This window comes from Bactrocera dorsalis, chromosome 6, assembly GCF_023373825.1.
Source record: "Bactrocera dorsalis isolate Fly_Bdor chromosome 6, ASM2337382v1, whole genome shotgun sequence".
NCBI classification, from domain to species: Eukaryota; Metazoa; Arthropoda; class Insecta; order Diptera; family Tephritidae; genus Bactrocera; species Bactrocera dorsalis.
In genome coordinates, this window is record NC_064308.1 from 24,012,646 (window position 1) to 24,029,645 (window position 17,000).

General features: G+C 39.6%; 1 protein-coding gene across 44 annotated transcripts in view; it reads right to left on the reverse strand.

Moving 5' to 3' along the window:
• The window catches only part of LOC105225247 (sialin), a 197,945-nt gene that overhangs the window by 77,719 nt on the left and 103,226 nt on the right, over window positions 1–17,000 (reverse strand). For 3 of the 44 annotated variants that reach the window (XM_049460212.1, XM_049460234.1, XM_049460229.1), the window contains exon 2: window positions 16,727–16,853. The exons of the other annotated variants lie outside the window; for them this stretch is intronic. The gene's annotated coding sequence lies outside the window, so the exon portion shown is untranslated. The remainder of the gene's footprint in view (window positions 1–16,726; window positions 16,854–17,000) is intronic. 44 annotated transcript variants of the gene reach the window in all.

The window sequence follows — 17,000 nt, forward strand, 5'->3', positions numbered from 1 at the left end:
GTTCCAAAGTAAACAGGACTTTTTAAATCTAACGCCCCCTGCTGGCGCCATCTACAGTGACTCACACGTCTAACCGGACGCGTGCATTGCCAATGATGGCACCCTCCAATCAAATAGTGAACATTTTAAAAATGATACATATGATACATCAAATTAAAGGAAAAATCTTCTATTTTATTTTTAGAAACTTAAAAATAGTAATAAATTTATTCACTGCGTAAAATTTAGAGAAATAGCTCGCAACATATAAAATTTGTTCCACACAACTAACCGGAAAATTACAAGAAGTAACCTTCTACATTCTACTTCTGATCGTTGTGGAATTCCACTGGAATAAACACTGAATATTATTTTCAGCATATTAGTAGTTACCGGTAACTCTGTGAGTAAGCCACACAACAATATGACACCCCCACGTGCTCATTCTTGTATCGAAATTCTGAAGCTAATTATTCAGTTATGGGAAGAAAGAAAAACCATTAAAGATATTTCGGAGATTGTGAAAAGAATTAATTCAACTGTCTTCGATATTATAAAAAAGTTTGAGAAGGAAAATAGGATCAATAATATTAGTAGAGCTGGTCAAGGAAAGAAACTAACACAAGCCGAAGAAAAGTTTACACTGAAAATTGTTGAAAAAAATCCATTTTCCTCGGCGGAAAATGTAAGAAACATATTGGAAAATGAAAAAGGGAAGAAGGTTTCAGCTGAAACAATTCGCCGCACACTTAGAAGCTTCGATTTACATGGTACAGCAGTTGTAAAAAAGCCGTACATACACGAAAAAAATAGAATGAATAGGCTAGAATTTGCGAAATTGTATTTAAAAAGGCTTGATGAGTTTTGACAAAGGGCAAATGGCATAATTTTGATTTAGTAATCATAAAACCGTATTATTACTTCTTTTTCAAGGTTCTCTTCACACACGAAAGCAAGTTTAACTTGCAGGGATGTGATGGCTAAAGTTTTGTATGGCGGCGTCCTAACGAAGCTTACTTGCCAAAACATACTAGGGCAACACTTAAGCACGGTGGTGGGCCAGTAATGGTTTTAGGATGCATATCGGCTAAAGGAAGGGGCAACCTGCATTTTGTGCAAGGTGTTATGTATGGTTTCCAATATGTCGACATTTTAAAGGAAATTTTAAAGCAGTCATGTGTCACATTGGGAATTAAAGACAATTTTACAATTTACCAAGACAACGATCCGAAGCACAAATCGGAGATTGCTCGTATTTGGTTAATATAAAATTGCCCTCATGTACTGGGGACACCTGCCCAATCCCCAGATCTGAACATTATTGAGCACGTATGACAAGAAGTCAGTCGAAAAGTGTACTAAAGACAGTATTCCAATGTTGCTGGGCTCAAAAGGTCTATTTTGGAGGCTTGGAACACAATACCACCAGAATTTTGTCAAAAACTTGTCGCCTCTATACCAAGGCGACTAGAAGCAGTTTTATCTGCAAAAGGATATGCTACGAAATATAAGTAATCATTAGCTTTTTAAAAAATCCGGTTAGTTGTGTGGAACGAATTTTATATGTTACGAGCTATTTCTCTAAATTTTACGCAGTGAATAAATTTATTACTATTTTTAAGTTTCTTAAAATAAAATAGAAGATTTTTCCTTTAATTTGATGTATCATATGTATCATTTTTAAGATGTTCACTATATGATTGGAGGGTTCCATCATTGGCAATGCGCGCGTCCGGTTAGACGTGTGAGTCACTGTATATGTCGACTCGTGGTCTGCTATCTTTATCGATTGTCCAGTAAGAATTTCATGACATTTCATGGTTAGAAGTGAAGTTGTTGCGTTTTAAGTGTCAGTATGTTTGTGTTATCGGTGCGAAAATGAGCTTCGAACAAAGAGCCAAAATTAAATTTTCTTTTAAAATAGTAAAATTTTTACCGAAACGTTTCAATGGATGAAACAAATTTATGGCGATAATTGCCTATCCCGCAGAGTGCACGAGTTGATTAAACGTTTTCCAAATAAGGTGAGGACATAAATGACAAACAATATGTGGGCCAATCAAAATCCATGATCACAGGAAATTCCATCGAAACTGTCCGTGAATTCATCAAAAATCAGCCGAAATTCACGGAAATGGAATTGAACATTTCCAAAACATCGATTTATCGCATTTGGTGCACAGTATTCGGCCCGAATATCGCGAAGATGACAGTTGACGTTTGTTCTTAGATAATGCGCCGTCTCATCGATCGACGCTTGTGACCAAAAATAACATTTTAACCACTAAACACTCCCCGTATTCACCTGATATGGCACCGTGCGACTTCTTTCAATGAATTTGCCCATGAAGGGAAAGCGTTATGCAGACGTAGAAGCCATTCAAAAGATTTGTACCGGCATACTGGCGACCATACCGGCCAACGAGCTAAAACACTCGTTTGACATGCTTTTGGACCGTATAAAAAGCTGTATTGAAGCAGAAGGAGGCTATTTTGAATAAAATGAATTGATTTTGTCGAAAAAAAAAACATTTTTTCTGTTTTTTTTAAGTCCTGTTTACTTTGGAACGCACGTAAACTCGTGAGAAAATGGATACCAAGGTTAAACCGGAAACAAAACAATCATTTCCATATTTATGATATCCCAGAATGCTTTAGAATATACGCAAATTAAAACAGAGTAGCGAGAAGTGCAACAAACCCATTTAAGTCACCTACAAAATTTATAGGAACAAAAATCGTCTTGTATTTTGAAGACAAAAAACATTTACGGGGAATAACACTAGAAAATAGAAAAACACTTTTTTTTGGCAAAGTTATTATACATTTTCTAAAGCATAGTTCCTTTCAAGAGTGATACACTGATTACAGAGACCCTCAAACTTTTCTATACCATTTTTGAAGTACGATGAGTCCTTTGCTTTAAAATAGGCCTCAGTTTAGAGGATCACTTCTTCATTCGACAAAAATTTCGCTACCGTTTTTGTCTTCAAACGGTCTGATAACGCTAATTGCCGCTGCTGATCATCCTTCACTTTTCAACAAAACTACTCAGATGACTGTAGATGCGACTTCGAACTGTAATGATGAAGTCATGTCTCATCCATATATCGACGCAAAAACTCGGGTTTATTACACTTGAACGTCTCCAAAGACTGCTACAAATCACCAACTCGTCCTTGTTCTTAATCAAAAGTGAGTTCGCGTTGCACCTACTCTGCACAGAGCTTTCTCATACCCAAATATTTGTTAATCGTATGATCAGTTGATATCTTTAGAGTGCCTGCTATCTCGAACAACATCACTTTGCAATCCTCCAAAAGTATTTTCCGGACTTTTTTTTAGATATATTCGTCGATAACAACCTCTTTTGGACGTCTACCGCGTTTACCGTTTTCGGTGCTCATTCCACCTAAATCCTGGGCAGTGCCCGCAAACTTATCATCAAGCTCAGTCTTTGCCTTAACTGTAGTTTTTCCCTTCAAAAAGCAATATTTTACCAACGCGCAAAATTTCTTTGTATCTAATAACAAAAGTTTTTACTCAAAAAGATATAACTTAGGTTAGGTTTAACTAAAAATCACATGGATTTAATTCCAGTACCGCCGTCTATGTGTCAGGCCGGGGAATTTTCAATTGATCTTTGATGTTCAAATATCTTTGAACATTCTTATCTTTGATAATGCTGATATAGTACAAAATACAGTACATACATAAGGTCATAAAGAAACATATAAAAGTATATGCATTTACATAAATTACGCACTCATCCATACAAAAATGTATGTATTGTAAAGGGTGATTTTTTAAGAGCTTGATAACTTTTTAAAAAAAAAAACGCATAAAATTTGCAAAATCTCATCGGTTCTTTATTTGAAACGTTAGATTGGTTCATGACATTTACTTTTTGAAGATAATTTCATTTAAATGTTGACCGCGGCTGCGTCTTAGGTGGTCCATTCGGAAAGTCCAATTTTGGGCAACTTTTTCGAGCATTTCGGCCGGAATAGCCCGAATTTCTTCGGAAATGTTGTCTTCCAAAGCTGGAATAGTTGCTGGCTTATTTCTGTAGACTTTAGACTTGACGTAGCCCCACAAAAAATAGTCTAAAGGCGTTAAATCGCATGATCTTGGTGGCCAACTTACGGGTCCATTTCTTGAGATGAATTGTTGTCCGAAGTTTTCCCTCAAAATGGCCATAGAATCGCGAGCTGTGTGGCATGTAGCGCCATCTTGTTGAAACCACATGTCAACCAAGTTCAGTTCTTCCATTTTTGGCAACAAAAAGTTTGTTAGCATCGAACGATAGCGATCGCCATTCACCGTAACGTTGCGTCCAACAGCATCTTTGAAAAAATACGGTCCAATGATTCCACCAGCGTACAAACCACACCAAACAGTGCATTTTTCGGGATGCATGGGCAGTTCTTGAACGGCTTCTGGTTGCTCTTCACCCCAAATGCGGCAATTTTGCTTATTTACGTAGCCATTCAACCAGAAATGAGCCTCATCGCTGAACAAAATTTGTCGATAAAAAACATTTCGAACCGAACACTGATTTTGGTAATAAAATTCAATGATTTGCAAGCGTTGCTCGTTAGTAAGTCTATTCATGATGAAATGTCAAAGCATACTGAGCATCTTTCTCTTTGACACCATGTCTGAAATCCCACGTGATCTGTCAAATACTAATGCATAAAAATCCTAACCTCAAAAAAATCACCCGTTATTACGCATTCGTCATCCGTACGCAATATTTATTAAAAATTCCTTGCATAAATCTCACACAATTCAACAATTGTTTTACCGTAATACGAATTGTAATTGTAAAGTATAATTCCACGTAACTCGCCGCTTTAATATAATACTGTTAATATTGTATTACTTCTGATTATTAATTTAAGCACAAATTCATCCACTCACTCACTGGAGACAGTTAACTGTTTTTTTATTTTTAATTGATCACATGCTAAGGTGAAATGGGATCATGGCTAAATTAAAACTTTAATAACACACTGTGCTGTGGTAACTATCCATATTTTATACACATAAATTATATTTAATTTTTAGGTTTTTTGAATGTAAGTATGTACATATGTACATATATATTAATAGTAACGTTCCCAATGGCAATCAATCACATTTACTTATACAGAATTAATTACCTAACACCGAAAAATGTATGGTAATAACAATTAAATTACTAACATTTAGTTTGTGTGTTTTTACACATATCTGAATTCATTACTTCCTTAATGGTAATGCGTACACATCTATTTTACTAACAAATGAGATTAAACTATACGCAACGAAGGTATACCTGAATAAACTAATCAATAATTTCTGTTTATGTTGCAGATTTTTCTAATACTAAAATAATAGTTTTCCTTGACAATTTTGAATATTGGATATTTATGATGCATTTCAAGATATTTGTTAATGATTGGCTGTGCACTAGTTAAGTCCGCTGTTAATAAGTAACTGACTATTGAGAGAATTTTCATCAGAAATGTAGGAGAACTTTTAAAATTATTAATTATTATAATAAATACCTCAATAGGGAGATTTCTGTAAAAAAAAAATAATACTATTATTTATTAGTGAGTATAGAGCAGCTCCCCTGAACAGTACAAATTATTGTATAATATAATTAGGTACCATTTTACAATCCCAATTGAATACGGGGGCAAGTTCAATAGAAAACCACCAATATAATATTATCTAACGCCGATTTCCAGCAGGATACGAGTATCATATCGAACATGGGTGTGTTGATTTGTGACGTTGGTACTTTGTGACTTTTACGCGAACCACAATCTTTGTCATAAAGCTGGCGTAACAGATAGACGACTTGATATTTTGCACCCCCACCTGAATTATGGGCAACTGTACCAGCTCGCTTGGTAAATCAATCACTAGTGGTGGTCTGATAAACAAACCACCTATCCATAATAATCTCGATCGAGAAACCTCCGGACTTTATTTCTGTTAACAACCGCACTTACGTTAACTTAAACAACGCTAACTGGTCGACTTTACAGAATTCACTGGGAGTAGCTTTACTACAGTAGACATTCATTCCTACGGACTTATTCGTTATCGAATATCAATTCCGCACTGCTGGCTTCGTTCCCGCTGGTAAACTTTAAGAACTAGCTCCAAATTGCCCTTTGAAAGAGCAGTATTAACAAGAGTCGATCCCTGTGATCCCCGAACAAGGAATCTCAATTTAGAGATTCGACAATTGGTAGATCAGCATAAGCGGACGAAATGGGTGGAACACTTAAAGTCATGTAATTTCGCGACCCGAGTAAAAATTATTGCCGGTGTCGAAATCAAATTACACGGCTGTGCCTCATCGGACCTGAAGAAATGCGTTAGCTATTTTAGCCGGAAATTTATACTGCACCCTTTGGTGGACAAAGCGAAAAAATGTGTTACCGACGGGTACGAAAAATACCAAAAGATCCATCGGCCAAGACGAAATAAATATGTTAATTTTAAGACACCTTGGGAGTAAGCTATCTCACCAGAAGGAGTTTCTTTGTCTTAAATGACGACGGGCAATAAATTGATGTCATGTTCTCAAAAGTGAACGCTTAGAACTTTCTCGTTTTTTCACTGCAAGGAGTCCTAAATGCTCCACTGCCAAATTCACGACCACACTATATGCAAATTGACTGAAGGATTGCAGACTGTGAGCTTGCTCTTCCGAGGTGTCAGCCACGTGGTGTATCAGTAAACAGCCACTTCGGTCCCTTGTTATAGTATGCATTGGGCGCAGGAGCAGTAGTCTGCATTGCCCCGGACAAGCGCTGGTCCGTCCGTGTTTTCGGGGACGGGCAAAGAAATTAGACGACATGCAGACTCAACGCCGAAAAGGCCCAGCGCGTGCAAGAGAAATGAAGGCAGCATTACCTACAAAAGGAAGGAAGGGCAAAATAAAAATTAATGGACCCAGGGGAAACAAAACCCAGAAGTATGCTATTTATGCTCCACGTCCGACGCCGGATGCAATATCATAGTGAACACTGGAAACATGTCGTACAGCGATATGCTTAGAGCCGTTAGAAAGGAAAATGCTTGGAGAGGACGTTTCCCGAATCAGGAAGACGGAAAGGCGGATACTACTCGAAATGAAGAAGGCACAGATGAAGTACACGGGAGCATATGAAAAAGAGATATGCAACGTTCTAGACGATCGGGCGTAAATAAGAGTTAGGGCTCTTATCCGTCACATCACATGTTATACGAGGGCTGTCCGATAAATAACCGACCTAACCATGATGCACGCGACTTTTTCAAAATTTTTTTTTTTATTTTTCCACATAGTCTCCTTGTAACTCCACACACTTCTCCCAGCGATGCTCCCATCTCTGCAACCCTTCCAAATAGTACTTGGCGTCTTTGTCTGCAAAATACGAGTTCACGAAAGAGATTGCCTCCTCATTTGACGAAAATCTCTGGCCGCCGAGCGCAATTTTAAGTTGAGGAAACAAAAAAAAGTCGCTTGGTGCTAGATCCGGTGAATAAGGTGGATGGTCAAGCAGTTCGAACCGCAATTCGTGGATTTTCGCCATGGCGACTGTTGAGGTGTGAGGTGATGCGTTGTCTTGGTGGAACAAGATTTTCTTTTTTTTGCAAATGTGGCCGATTTTTCGAAATTTCTTCCTTTAGCTTGTCCAATAATGATGCGTAATATGCTCCTGTTATAGTTTTTCCTTTTTCAAGATAGTCGATAAAAATAATTCCAAGGCTGTCCCAAAAAACACTCGCCATCACTTTCCCAGCCGAATACACAGCTTTAGGTTTTTTTGGGGCTGGTTCCCCCTTTTCAATCCACTGTTTAGATTGGTTTTTTGTTTCGGGCGTATAATGATGAATCCAAGTTTCGTCTACAGTTATCAATCGGCGCCAAAACTCGGTCTTATTGCCTCTAAACTGAGCCAACAGAGCGCTGGAAATGTTCATGCGCGCACGTTTGTGGTCTAGCGTAAGCAAACGCGGCACCCAACGCGCGGACAGCTTTCTCATGCCCAAATCTTGGTTTAATATGTGACAAACAGTTTCTTTTGACATCTTCATAATCTCAGCTATTTCCCTAACTTTAATCCGGCGGTCGTCTAGTACCAATTGATGAACTTTAGCGATGTTATCGTTAGTGGTTACAGTTTTTGGACGCCCAGGACGTTCATCATCTTCCAAGCTGCCCAAAATTTTACGGTGTTAACGATGGTGCAGAGACACCATACACAGAGTCAATCTCATCTTTGATTTGTGAAGGCGTATTGCCTTTCAAAAATAAAAATTTAATTACAGCTCGATATTCAATTTTTTTCCATTTTGGGGAAATCACCGAAATAGACTCACAAAAACGACTGTCAACAGATAATTGCGCAAGATAAATTTCTGAAATTTTGGCGAGTAGCTATTATAATATGCACAATTTGAAGTAGAAACTTTTTTTTTCAGATGTGCCGCTAGCTTCACGTTGAGGTCGGTTATTTATCGGACAGCCCTCGTATTACCAGCGGAGATCCGCGATCTGGGCGAAATAACCACGAAGCAGACATAACGCTGGCGATACGATCACAAATTAAAGAAGTTCCTTCAGCGAAAATGCGATAAAAACCATCAGCCAGACGTACGCGGGCACCTGAACCATTGTGAAGCTGCTGAAGCAAATAATCTTCGAAGAAAATGTAGACGTGGCGATATTGTGTGAGCAGTATAAAAACATAAACGCAGGTACGTGGATCTCCGTAAAAGAAAACAAAGCTGCCATATAGGCCTGTGGGGGAAACGCCTTCCAAGATAAGCCGCTCCTGGGCAGATCTTACTATACGCGAGCGAAAATGGGTGGAATTTATTTCCACAGCTGCTATATTCCCCCGAGTGTGTTGCAAGGAGATTACGAAGAAGAGTTCTCGATGAACTAGTCAGAGACGCCCTCACTATCATGCCAAACGTGATAGCAGGCGATTTTAAGGTAGTTGTCTGGTAATTTATGGCTATTTTCTTGACTTCATTGGAGGGTGGTTTTTTATAGCAAAATAAAAATGAATTACCTTGAATATTTAGAGTGTTCTTATTTACATATTGAGAATATAAAAAAAATGCATTTGAAAAAATTTAATACTTTATTACTATTTTTATTATCACTCGAAGTTGGAACCTGAAGTTAAATTTCAAGGGTAAATAACAAAAATGGCGGACTTTGAAAAAATAGTCCTTTTATTTAAGCAAAGAAAGGGTTGTAAAATAAAAAGTTAGGGGTGAAAAAAATTCCGACGAGAACTATACGTGTGCAGAACAGCCTGAAAGCAATCGGTTCAGTAGAAAAAAAGTTAGGACCCGGGCCGACCAGAAAAACAATGTTTTGAGGAAAACGCGTTTAAAGTTCAACAACTCTGAGAGAGAGGACTCCGAGGCGCTCTAGGAAACTCGTTATAACTTCCGAAATATTTCGGATTTCTGTCTGAAATTTTCACAGTACATTTTCAAGACATTGTACTTTCCAATTAAGCAAAAATATTTTTCGATTTTTTGAACCCAAGTTACCAGACTACTACCTTAACGCATGGGAAATTGAATGGGGCTTTACAAACAGGCGGAGTAATGCCAGCAGCACGCTATACATAGGAGCATTTTCTTTCAACAACCGGACAAAAATGAAACACAAACTTCGGCGATGCTACTCAAAATTGATTTTTTTTTAGTGCCTAAGTAACCGTTTTGCAATGAACTGATTAAATGAAACACCTTCAGCCCGCTATATTGCCACACAAGTAGTCGGAACCTAGACTTCGTTCTGAACGCACGTGCTTATTCGCGAAACTCTTTATTGTTCTCGAAATTGCAAGTGATTTTTTGTGTTGCGTGAAGTGAATTCTGGAAAATATTTTTTATGCAATCTGGACAACATGGTATGTATTTAATATCAATGATATAAAGATTAATGTATTATTTTGTTTTTTCGGGGAAACAATGAATTATTAAAAAAACAAAGTTTATATAGACCATATAGAACCATATAGACCATATAGAACATATAGACTAATTCAGAATGTACCGGCTTGGATTAACCGACAACATGGTGAGACAGACTACTACTTAACGCAGTTCTTATCGGACCATGGCTGGTTCAGAAAATACCTGCACAAATTTAGCCACAATGATAAAATACAATGTTTCGTCTACTGAAATGCCGCAGCAAACGCAGAGCACATCTTTTTCTCCATCTCGAGGTAAGTAGTGGAGAGAACTACCATAGGAAAGCCTGGCATCTCCGAGGCATGTCTTCTACTAATTTGACGGCGTATTCTAGTGGCAAGGATCTCCACATCCTACGAATTTCGTAAGACAACTGCTTCAAAGTGTATGTCCTCGAAGCTTCTGTTTAATATATGCCCACACATTTTCAATAGGGCTTGCATCGGGCGACTGCGACAGAAAATCCAATGTAACGATGCCAGATTGAGTTTTCCACTGAGTACAGAGCTTGCTGCGGTGTTTAGGACCGTTGTCCTCCTGCAGAATCCAATCTTCATTTCTTCTGATGAACCATCGTTTGGCAGATAGCAGTAAAGCCTTTTTGTAGATTTTTATCATATTCTCCGCATTTAGGTTGTCAGTAAGGAGGTACAAAGTGCCGATTCCCTGCTTTGAGAAGCAGCCCCAAAGATGCACCTTTATTCCATGTTTCACGGTCCGCTGAATAAGCCTATTGGTAGAAGTTGACCAGGCTCGCGTGAGGACAGAACGTGCCCATATAGAACATTCATCAGTAAAAATGACATTTTCAAAATCTCTATCAATATTCTCATGCGCCCAAGCGAGTCGCTTTGTCACAGGTTTTTCAGTCAACAGAGGCTTCTTCATTGTGTTGCGCCATTTCATATCATGAGTATAAAGAAGGGTTCGGATAGTTTCGTAGGATATATGTATCTAAACCTTTTGCCATTAATTTTGCTTGTCCTTGCCGCAGTGTTAAAGAAGGATTCCGCGAAAACAGATTCACTATTATTTTTTCATCGTTTTTGTTCACTTTTCCTATCGAACCACGTTCTGGTAAATCATCGACTGTATCCACTTTAGTACAAATGCCTCATATATATATCAGCCGCTGATTGCGACATTTTGGGATGGATGCAAAGGAACACAGCTTCGTAGCGCGACGCGTGCTTAACACTCATGGTGTTTAACGTGATTGTCTTTCAAAAGATCAACTACAACTGAACCTTTGTTGACAATGCATCAAGGACAAAACTTCCCTCTATTGGCTCGCGAAAGAATTAGAGCGAAATCTTTCATTAACTGTCGGTAAAGTCCGATCACGCTCTTACTTGACAGACTGTATATTAACGCTCGCATGCATTGAAAGTCATGATAGTGAAACATTGCGAGTCTTACGCCCAACGAAATTCACTATAGATAACGTTAATTTCTCCTAATCAACATGCATGCGATAAGGAAAGCAATAGTGATGGGTGGAGTAGCTAAATAATCAACAATGAAAAATGTATCGTGTCACAAGCGAAGCTCAATTTAAATAAGCCAGGATGGGCTAAGTTCAGATCAACCATAAATTGCCTACTCTCGCAATTTTTTTTTTATTTTTTTTATTTTATTAAAGCTAACATAACAAACAAATTATTGTATTAACTATTGTACGCAGCACTAGCATCATAGGCTTTCGGCTGAATCTCTCGCAATTTGCAAAGATCAAAGCTGAGGAAATACCTTCAAGGTTTGACAATACTGTTTTCTAAACATTTCTTGTTCAACAAAATCCTGAAAGGATTACAACTATACTCACTCAGTTTGATTACTATATTTCACGTCAGCGAAAATTGTTTTAAAATCTTTCCCAAATGAGATGTATGTGACATTAACTGAAACAAATTCCATCCATATTCAGCGCTAAAGTTAGATCTTCTTCTTCTTTACTGGCGTAGACACCGCTTACGCGATGATAGCCGAGTCAACAATAGCGCGCCAGTCGTTTCTTCTCTTCGCTACGTGGCGCCAATTGGATATTCCAAGCGAAGCCAGGTCCTTTTCCACTTGGTCCTTCCAACGGAGTGGAGGTCTTCCTCTTCCTCTGCTTCCCGCGGCGGGTACTGCGTCGAATACTTTCAGAGCTGGAGTGTTTTCATCCATCCGGACAACATGACCTAGCCAGCGTAGCCGCTGTCTCTTAATTCGCTGAACTATGTCAATGTCGTCGTATATCTCGTACAGCTCATCGTTCCATCGAATGCGATATTCGCCGTGGCCAACGCGCAAAGGACCATAAATCTTTCGCAGAACTTTTCTCTCGAAAACTCGCAACGTTGACTCATCGGTTGTTGTCATCGTCCAAGCCTCTGCACCATATAGCAGGACGGGAATTATGAGCGACTTATAGAGTTTGGCTTTTGTTCGTCGAGAGAGGACTTTACTTTTCAATTGCCTACTCAGTCCGAAGTAGCACCTGTTGGCAAGAGTAATCCTACGTTGGATTTCCAGGCTGACACTGTTGGTGGTGTTAATACTGGTTCCTAAATAGACGAAATTATCTACAACTTCAAAGTTATGACTGTCAACAGTGACGTGAGTGCCAAGTCGCGAGTGCGACGACTGTTTGTTTGATGACAGGAGATATTTCGTCTTGCCCTCGTTCACTGCCAGACCCATTTGCGTTGCTTCCTTGTTCAGTCTGGAGAAAGCAGAACTAACGGCGCGGGTGTTGAGACCGATGATATCAATATCATCGGCATACGCCAGCAGCTGTACACTCTTATAAAAGATTGTACCTGCTCGATTAAGTTCTGCAGCTCGAATAATTTTCTCCAGCAGCAGATTGAAAAAGTCGCACGATAGGGAGTCGCCTTGTCTGAAACCTCGTTTGGTATCGAACGGCTCGGAGAGGTCCTTCCCGATCCTGACGGAGCTTTTCGTGTTGCTCAACGTCAGTTTACACAGCCGTATTAATTTTGCGGGGATACCAAATTCAGACATCGCGGCATAAAGGCAGCTCCTTTTCGTGCTGTCGAAAGCAGCTTTGAAATCGACGAATAGGTGGTGAGTGTCGATTCTCCTTTCACGGGTCTTTTCCAAGATTTGGCGCATGGTGAATATCTGGTCAGTTGTTGATTTACCAGGTCTGAAGCCACACTGATAAGGTCCAATCAGTTTGTTGACGGTGGGCTTTAATCTTTCACACAATACGCTCGACAGAACCTTATATGCGATGTTGAGGAGGCTAATCCCACGGTAGTTGGCGCAGATTGTGGGGTCTCCTTTTTTATGGATTGGGCATAGCACACTTAAATTCCAATCGTTGGGCATGCTTTCGTCCGACCATATTTTGCAAAGAAGCTGATGCATGCACCTTATCAGCTCTTCGCCGACGTGTTTGAATAGCTCGGCCGGCAATCCATCGGCCCCTGCCGTTTTGTTCTTTTTCAGTCGGGCAATTGCTATTCGAACTTCTTCATGGTCGGGCAATGGAACGTCTGCTCCATCGTCATCGATTGGGGTATCGGGTTCGCCTTCTCCCGGTGTTGTGCTATCACTGCCATACAGCAGGTTGGAGAAGTGTTCCCTCCATAAATTAAGTATGCTCTGGGCATCGGTAACTAGATCACCTTTAGGGGTTCTACAGGAGTATGCTCCGGTCTTGAAACCTTCTGTAAGCCGCCGCACCTTTTCGTAGAATTTTCGAGCATTACCCCTGTCGGCCAGCTTATCGAGCTGTTCGTACTCACGCATTTCGGCCTCTTTCTTCTTCTGTCTGCAAATGCGTCTCGCTTCCCTCTTCAACTCTCGGCATCTATCCCATTCCGCACGTGTTGTGGTCGATCGTAACGTTGCGAGGTAGGCAGCCTGTTTTCTCTCCGCTGCGACACGGCACTCCTCGTCGTACCAGCTGTTCTTTTGCACTTTCCGAAAACCAATGGTTTCGGTTGCAGCTGTACGTAAGGAGTTTGAAATGCCGTCCCACAGTTCCCTTATACCGAGTTGTTGACGAGTGCTCTCAGAGAGCAGGAGTGCAAGCCGAGTAGAAAATCGTTCGGCTGTCTGTTGTGATTGCAGCTTCTCGACGTCGAACCTTCCTTGTGTTTGTTGGCGTGCGTTTTTTGCTGCACAGAGGCGGGTGCGAATTTTGACTGCAACAATATAGTGGTCCGAGTCGATGTTAGGACCTCGGAGCGCACGTACATCTAAAACACTGGAAACGTGTCTTCCGTCTATCACAACATGATCGATCTGGTTGGTAGTTTTTCGATCCGGAGACAGCCAGGTAGCTTGATGTATCTTCTTATGCTGGAATCTAGTACTACCGATGACCATATTTCGGGCCCCGGCGAAGTCGATCAGCCTCAACCCATTTGGGGATGTTTCCTCGTGGAGGCTGAATTTACCGACCGTAGTGCCAAAGATACCTTCTTTGCCCACCCTGGCGTTGAAGTCGCCAAGCACGATTTTGACATCGTGGCGGGGGCATCTCTCATAAGTGCGCTCCAAGCACTCATAAAAGGCATCTTTGGTCACATCGTCCTTCTCTTCCGTCGGGGCGTGGGCGCAAATCAGCGATATGTTGAAAAACCTCGCTTTGATGCGGATTGTATCTAGACGTTCATTCTCCGGAGTGAATGATAGTACTCGGCGACGGAGTCTCTCTCCAACCACGAATCCAACACCAAACTTGCGCTCCTTTATATGGCCACTGTAGTAGATGTCACAAGGACCTACTCGTCTCTGTCCTTGTCTAGTCCATCGCATTTCTTGTTTTCACGAGGACATCAACCAGCTGGGCAGCGGCACCTTCCCAATTAAGGGACCGGACATTCCAGGTGCATGCCCTCAAATCGTAGTCCTTATTTCGTTTGCCATGGTCGTCATCGAAAGGGGGGTTTCTCATCCGAGGCTTATAGTTGATTTTCATTGGGGGTGTTTTTTTACGTGGCGGGTCCCAAACCCAGCGCACAACCCTATGCAGGGGATGTTTCGCCTTCTCACGTTAGCTCGCCTTCAAACGGATGTTCTTAGGCTACCCAGAGGATACTTGGTCAAAGACCGGAAGTCGTGAGCTGCTTGAGTCACATGTAAAAGAATCGTTTCCGGCCACTCCCAAGTGAATGGCAATCAGAGAACTTTCCTCACTTGCGTGGACTTCTACACATGACTCCATCCTCTCTGATCCCACCAACAGCAAAAAAAATGTAAAGTTGTCGCTATACGGCGCAGTGTGTTCGCTTAGAAGGTTGTGTGAAAGAGGTAAATGTGTAAATTGTGTACTTAGACTTGAATCAAGAAGAAATCATAGTCTTCATTCATAAAAATATGTGCCATATAGCGACAACTTTGCATTTTTTTGCTGTTGATGGGATCAGAGTCCCATATTTTTGAACACTGATTCTTATGTAGAATTTAACGAGGAATCGAATGGAAAAGTCAATTTTGAAAAAAAGTTGGTGGAAAAGCACAAAAAACCGGATTTATTGGAAAATAATGTTTTTTTTTTGGATTTTGAGCGTCAACTTTGAATTTTTTTTTGCTGTTCATGGGATCAGAGTCCCATATTTTTGAACACTGATTCTTATGTAAAATTTAACGAGGAATCGAAAAATAATGTCAATTTTGAAAAAAAAAGTGGGGGAAGAGATTTTTGGAAAAAACATGGTTTTTTTGGATTTTGAAATTTTTTTTGGATTTTGAAAATATTTTTATCAGAAAGCTGAGATTTTTTTACATAAAAATGGATAACTTCAAAATTTTTTTCACTCAATTTTGAGGTCGTTAAAAAATAAAAGAAAAAGTCATTTTTTTGTTTGATCTCAATTTGAAGTGCGCGCCAAAAAACAATGAAGCAAGTTTGGCCACTAAAAAGTTTACAGATATTCTTATTTTAGTCTATATTATGATATTCTAAAGTTTCGTCAAAATCGGAGAACCACGGGTACAAAATCATGTCGCCAATTGATGGAATGGCCCATATATAAATTATCAGTATGTTGAGCTAAGTCGATTTAGCCATGTCCGCCTGTCTGTCTGTCTGTATATATACGAACTGGTCCCTCAGGTTTTAAGATATTTTGCAAACGTCATTTTCTCTTCAACAAGCTGCTCATTTGTCGAACTGCCGATATTCGACCACTATAACATATAGCTGCCATACAAACTGAACGATCGGAATCAAGTTCTTGTCACATTTGACATCATATCTTCTTGAAATTTGGTGTGAGTTATTGTTCATAGAAATAATGTAATATCGGAAGAAATTCTTCAGATCGGCTCACTATAGCATATAGCTGCCATACAAACTGAATGATCGGAATCAAATGCTGGTATGGAAAACTTTTGCATTTGACAAGATATACGACGAAATTTGGTATAAATTATTTTCTAAGGCAACAATGTAATCTCCGAAGAAATTGTTCAGATCGGCTTACTATAGCTTATAGCTTCTCAATGATCGGAATCAAATGCTTGTATGGAAAACTTTGGCATTTGACATGGATTATTGCTTATGGTAATAATATAATCTCCGAAAAAATTGTTCAGATCGGATTAATATAGCATGTAGCTTCCATACAAACTGAACACATAGTTACTAAAAGAAATCCACCTGTGAAAGGTATATTAGCTTCCGTACAGCCGAAGCTAACGTTTTTTCTTGTTTTTCAAAGTTTTTAATTTCTATCGCATAGGTCTTAATTTTGTTCTTTTGCCTCTAAAACTCTCGGAAATAAACGTTTACCTTATTTGGAGCACGATAACCCGTGTCGACTTGTTGCACTGCAGTAGCGGTGCGTATTTCGCGGCATTTGTCCTTTGTTCTCAATATTCTCGCGATTAACACGTGTTGTTATACATTTAAAAGATGGCTGTGGAATTAAGAAGCAATAAAATATGTGTTTTCTTAGTTGGTGATGTAAATGATCAAATAATAAGCGCCAAGTTACTGTCTAATCGTCAAGTTCTTGCAATACTTTTTTTTAACAATTCGAAGATAAATTGACTGGTAGTGAAAG